Source organism: Styela clava, chromosome 13 (genome assembly GCF_964204865.1).
Source record: "Styela clava chromosome 13, kaStyClav1.hap1.2, whole genome shotgun sequence".
Lineage (NCBI taxonomy): Eukaryota > Metazoa > Chordata > Ascidiacea > Stolidobranchia > Styelidae > Styela > Styela clava.
Genome location: NC_135262.1, coordinates 19,055,406 through 19,062,210, shown reverse-complemented (window position 1 = coordinate 19,062,210; position 6,805 = coordinate 19,055,406). Strand labels below are relative to the sequence as shown.

Below are 6,805 nucleotides of genomic sequence, written 5' to 3'. Positions count from 1 at the left end.
AGAAAAGACATTAAAGCATAGTTTTATTGCTTGTTTGTTTAGTTTTACTTAATAATTGGATTGACTTTGCCAAGTATTGAAAACTGAGCGGAAAAACGAGAATGTATGATGATCAACCACTATTTGGCTTATACATACGACAGTGAATGGCGAAGATGTACTCCGAAGCGTTTTATGCCTAAACAATCTGAGCAATAACGCTATGAGACTAACACTCAGTTATAGCGCCATCTTAATATATAACAACTTGTCCATCACGAAAGCATAAGAGGGGGGGGGGGGGGAAGTGTGTAAAATTTTTCAAAGGGGGGCGCGGCTCAAAAAGTCCAAGAACCACTGGTTAGATATTAGGTAATTACCGCAGAGAAACGTATGTAACAGCACTGTCGCGAATGCTGTAAGCCTGGGACAAAATTTTGCATTCTCGATGCCCGCACATTGCTGCCCTATTTTTGTATCATCTGTATATAAATTATGGCACAAACATGAATGTGTACACAAAAAACAAAATCAAATTGTGAAAGTCTCAAAACATGACATGAATATAGAAAATGAACGAATGATATACGCAAGTGCTATTTCATGCTAAAGTGCTTTTATACGCCTGTATTTAGAAATAAAAAGTTCAAAATTGTGGAAATAAAACAGAAAAATGTATGGCTGAAATTGAACCAAGCTTTGGAAGTTCAATTTGACAAGCTATAAATAGACACAACAATCAGATTGGTCATTGGCACTTTATCTGTGTTCTTTATATTAATAATAAAACCCATTGTGATACTAGAAATTTATATTGAAGGTTATGTGGGCCAACGATTTCTTTTGACACTGAAAATGGCCCACAAGAGACCAAACGTTGAGAACCACTGTTCCAATTTATCAGTACATAACTGTGGTGATTATCCCATGGTGTAACTACACACACTCACTCGTAAGTAGAGAACACTCATCTCTGAGCATATTTACATACGACAAATGGAGCCCAAACGCTACTGAATCTACGTAGAAGTGAATTACTGTACTGTGTTTTTAGGGACTTCTTATATATATTGACTGCTGACAAATATACTCAAATTCATTAATACATTAGGGTGGAGATTATCTCATAGTGTATTGTGCGCACTCACTCAGTAGTTAATTACACTCATCTCTGAGCATAGTTACAGGCAACCCATGGATTGAAATAAAACGTAAAAAATTGGGGTGAAATAACCAGTCCCATAGGACTCGAATAAAAGTGATGACCTTTCACCAACGTTTTCTCATATTCAAGTACGGTGTAAATTTCAAATCGATTGGTGTATTAGTAACGTAGAAAACTTGAGACAAACATTCTTACACGATTTTTCACATTGACAAGAAGTTGAGCGCGTTTAGTCCGAATAATATATTTCAATTGCGCAGAATCCCATTATTCAGATGAAATCTTGCTAAACGGCAAGCAAGGTTCAAATTATCAAGAAGAGTTACAAGCGAACACTCTAAAAAAAAAAACTCCATACGCTATTCTTGAATATATCCTTGTAACAGATCTGCAAGGAGGTAGAGTTTGATACATAAGATACCAAGATTTGATCAAATATTCGGTTCGCTATGGACATCCTGACAACTATAACAACAACAATTTCGAAAAACGATCCATAGGTTTGTGTGCCAGATAGAATCCTTCACCAGTGTCTTGTCTTATCACGTATTCAAACTATTGCACTCCAGCTCTTCTTTCTCTCACCATTGCAATCTCGACACATGTTACATGTCCTTACCCAGAACAAATCTCTTACAAAGCCTTAGGATAGAATCGGAATGATTTCCGTTCGATAACTGCTATTAAGCGCCCAGCGCTATAATTTCTAGTCTAACAGGGTTATATCAGGAATAACTGATATAGTGGAGTACAGTACATTTCATTTGTCATTTATAGACAATCTACAATTATAAATGGCCATCTTTGATATCTTTAAAGTTTTTCAAAGCATCGCCTACGACGGAATGTAGTTTGAAATCTCAAGCTATTTGAATTTTGGAAAAATCGTTTGAGCGACCGTTGCTATATATTTGCGGAGCTATATAGACACTCATTTTATGATGAATATCTTCAAAAATTACCCAGGAAATGTACCACTGGCAAATCAAGTAAAGCAAGGCGATACGCAACATTTTTGTCACGTTACTTGTGCGCGACACAAAATCCCCATACCGCCAGAATGAAGAATGAATATGCAAACTGTTTTTTTTCTTGCAGAGTCGCAATGGGTGACTCATAAAAAAATTTGTTTCAGCTACAACGCGAAAAATTTCAATGTGGAGGGGGGAAATGACGTGAATGAATGCTGCTGTGTAAAAAAGAGCTTTTTGCTTGGAAGGCGTTGGTGATGATCTTTACATATATTTATTATACAGCTGAGAATTTATTTGCGTCAACAAACCAATCTGGAAGAGAATATGGAACTCGTCAATATAATGTTTTTTTATCTCTCTCATCTGTGGCTCTCTTGCAGAGATGAAATTACCCGGTAAGCAAAGTTTCGGATATAATTGTTAGATTTTGCGGTACTCCCAAAGTATGTGTACGAAGATGGCGGAAACCGGAACGTAGTATGTGTACCAGGTTAGAGTTAGGCCATAATTTTATTCCAATTTTCTTTATTTTAGTTTTATTACGAGTTCGGAGACTAGCCAAGTGACTCCCGTTGTATTTGTATCTGAAATTATGGCCCAACCCCATCGTGGTACACATACTACGTTCCGGTGTCCGCCATCTTGGTTCACATACTTCGGATTTTGCAATACTTGTTTGCAGACAATTCTTGTTTAAATCCACCACTGGCTTCGGATTTCATAAAATAATTGATTTCATAATCATTTTGAGGGCTCCCGAAGTATGCGAACCAAGATGGCGGGCATCGGAATGTAATATGTGTACTAGGTTAAGGTTAGGCCATAATTTTAGGTATAAATACTACGGGAGGCTCTTGGCTAGTCTTCGAACTGATAATAGGACTAAAATAAGGAAAATTGGAAAAAAAATTATCGCCTAACCCTCACCTGTTACCCATGTTACGTTCCGATGTCCGCCATCTTGGTTCGCATACTTCGGGAGCACCGTGGAAAATATTACGTTCACGTCACGTTTTATTTTCGACAGCTGGGCGCTGCGTTTCCAAGATCGTGAATGGGAAACTCGTTCAAGTTGGAGATTGCGAGGTAAAATTAAGTCGCTATTTGTATCATGCTATTTATGTGTTTTCACACTTCGACTTCAGACGAGGCTTTGGGAAGGTAGAATCCACTAAAACATAGAAGGCTACCCATTTTGGAAAGATTCGAAGCTTTTCAGTTCAACATTACCTTCCCAATTTTTTCACTCTATGTGCTAGGCACAGGCATTTAGACCAAAACAACTAAAATAATCTAAAACAACTTACGTGTTATGATTATTTTATCAATCATCTACATTTTTTATTCATTTCTCAGAAAAATGATGGATCCGGTGAGTTCATCATAATCTATGCTGTATTTTGGGTATAAAAATTTTTACTCTAGAGACCGAAAACAAATGATATACTTTGAATTCAAAATCAAGCAATGATCTAAAAATTTTATTGACGTTATTAATCACAGTTAACGTATTCAGTGGTTGTATTTTTTTTCAAGAGACGACGTTTCATTTTCGTTTCGACTGAGACCTTGCAATTTAATTACACTATGGTGGGCTTCTGATATCATCAACCACGACGACAACGCAGCTAGGTTTAAAACGAAAACATAAATAGGTTCACTCATTAGATTCTTGCAAAGAAAGATTGGCATTATAACATGTCAAAACTTATTCACAACGATCTTTGCGACTCCAAAAATTTGTAACAGTATCCTATTTACCCAAAACACCTCACTCTGCACACAACTAAAATATATAAATTTTTTTGAAAAGATCGCCAGACTGATCGAAAAGAGCCTTCGTGAGAAGAAAAAGGCTGAATGTAATTTATGTTTATGATTTTTGAATTTGCCTATAAAATACCCCACACCCGTCAAAGCGGTAGAAATGGATTTGCATGACGCGTTGGTTTGAATCGAGATTTAATTTTAAAATATTGGACTCTTAGCCGTCGCTGGGTGATCGAGCCGGCCACTAGTTGGTTACGACTCCGTCCACCAACCATGCCTCAGAATTTGCTTTCTGAAAAGGCTTTGTCCTGTCGTTCTTAGTTCGACTTCTTGACTTTTTTTCTCCCGGAATTAATAGAATGCAGTATTTCTGGAGGAAGTCTCACTAAACTAATAAACCGGCAAAAACTTTATCCCATATTCGATGACGTAATTTTCTGACATTTTCACGTGAAATATTCAATGGCCACATTAATGTTTTCAGATAAATATGGCTAGAAATACGATTCGAAACGCTACCGAGCAGTTGTGTATGCGGCACAGAACGTAAGCGTCAACGATGCTCGATCAATTTGCAAATTAATTAAAACGGAAAACCCGCGAATATTTACAACCTCGCTCATTTTCAGATGTTGCGCACATACCTACGTTTACTGATCTCTGCTGGTAAGACATGGATTCGCATCTGGACGGGAATGAAGTATAAGGTCAGTTTGATAGGTCACAAACTGTTGTATAAAATTTACCGTTGTCAAAAAATTGGCCTAAAACAGTATTAATGAAATTACCTAATAGTAAGTAGGGAGGCTAACGATGCCGTATGATTTATGGGGAGATTGAATAATTTGAAAAACCGAAAATATAAAACATACTTTCCAACGTATTGTGACGTCATATCGGAGTTGTCCGGTGGAGTGTTTTTATTTTTATTTTTCAAGTATTGTAATTTGTGATATTTTCTGTGATTTCTGTTTTTCACCCATTTTCGTATAGCTACTAACAGTCTAATCTAGATGAACCTACCATACTTCGTTACAGAACAATCGGCTTCTGCTGTCCAATGGAGGACCAATCACTATAGCAACCGAAGTGTGGTTTCCTAGTTATCCGAGGTTAGATGCATTGCACACAGATGTTGCTGTTCGTGTAGAGAAAAATCCACGGTTCATATATCAGGGAGTGATCAATTATCCACCACAATTCACATTTCACGGTGTCATCTGTGAAACATAAAACCTGACAGGACTTCGTTGATTGACTGAATAATTTAAACGACAAAGAGTTCAATGTTCACGTATAATATTCTTTAACCGTACTGTTATCAACTGTATAACCCATGCTATGGGTTGCCTTGTCTATTGAAACCTTTTGCTCAGAAAATCAAAATTCATAGGTGTTTCATCCCATGTGATTTTTGTATATAACCAAGCATGATAATAGATATTGATTCGATCGTTTGTGGGATTTCTTTGTTATTGTTCTGAACCAGTGAGTCAGCTATTTGAGGTTCCCGAAAGAACGACATCAGTTGTAATAACTTGTGAATGTAAATCAATGTAGCCTAACTATTTGTATATACAATTGCGGTCCAGCGATGATTGTTATAGCGCGTTTAAAATCAGTCAACAATAATTGTTGTGCTGTAGTGTGTTGAACTTCATTCAACCTTAATCATTTTTCTATCGACGCGCTAATTGTTAGCGTCAGCAATTTGATACGTATTTATTTTATTTCTATAGTGATATTTACTTGTGTTGTATCTTACTTTAGATTCATTATGTACTTTAGATTTCAGTTGAATAAAGCTTTTTATGAAGGTAGGCTACTCAAATTCACTACACCAGTTGATATATTTGCCCAGAACAAGCTGTTACTGATACAGAAGAATCTACATTTTACGCCTTCACACAGAATATGGTTCTGCACAAGCAGTCTTTATACTATGTAGGCCTACGGTTCTAATTTTGCCGATCCACTTTTACAAGTTTCCACTAATATGTACGCATCTACTTTTCGCAATGCACGATTTCCATTACGTACTGGACAAGACACGACATAAATGAGTTTGTCCATGTGCAACTTCGACTGTTAGTTAACTGGGAGAGATGCAGTGGCTGTCTTTTATGGCCACCGAAATAGTCTATTAGATTGCAGTAGTGGTCCATTCCACAATGGATAATAGGATAGGATGTCCAATTTCAAACATTTACTAATCGTCGACTATTCGGCGTTATACATATTGCGTAGCCCGCACATGTGGCCCGCCGGAGGTTTCCGAGTGGCCCGCGTACTCCCGTAGTACGTGAACCAAGATGGCGGACACCGGGGCGTAGTATGTGTACCAGGCTAGGCCATAATTTCGGGTACAAATACTACGGGAGTCACTTGGCTAGTCCCCGAACTCGTAATAGAATTAAAATAAGGAAAATTGGAATTAAATTATGACCTAACCCTAACCTGGTACACATACTACGTTCCGGTGTCCGTCATCTTGGTTCACATACTACGGGAGTACAAGATAGTACACCACCACTGCATTCCCGACCGATGGATTGGAGCGGATGGGTCGATTCTATGCCTCTATGGCCATCACCTTCACCATACATCACTCCCCTGAACATCTTTGCTTGAGGTTACATTAAAAGTACAGAACATGGCTAACCTGAAACAAAAATTTCCAATGCCATTGATGGGGCTATGCTACAATGAACATGACAGGAAACTGAGTATCGTCTAGATGTGCTTCGTGCAACTAATGGTACCCATATAGAAGTGTATTTCATAGAATAATGATATTTTTATTTAAACGTGTATTAAATGTGTCAATAAAAACGTTATGAAATACTGATTAACATAAAACAACCCACCTTCCGATATCATACCGTTTGTTCACTTAGAGAAGCAGTCAGACACATTA

The 6,805-nt window shown here is 37.5% G+C and overlaps 1 long non-coding RNA gene across 1 annotated transcript; it reads left to right on the top strand.

Annotated features, from left to right (window-relative positions):
* Positions 1-3,867: 3,867 nt before the first annotated feature.
* LOC144431190 (uncharacterized) lies at positions 3,868-5,693 on the top strand. The gene is made up of 3 exons (XR_013479865.1): positions 3,868-3,980; positions 4,373-4,595; positions 4,927-5,693. It is a non-coding gene; the product is annotated as an uncharacterized LOC144431190 (long non-coding RNA).
* Positions 5,694-6,805: the final 1,112 nt, after the last annotated feature.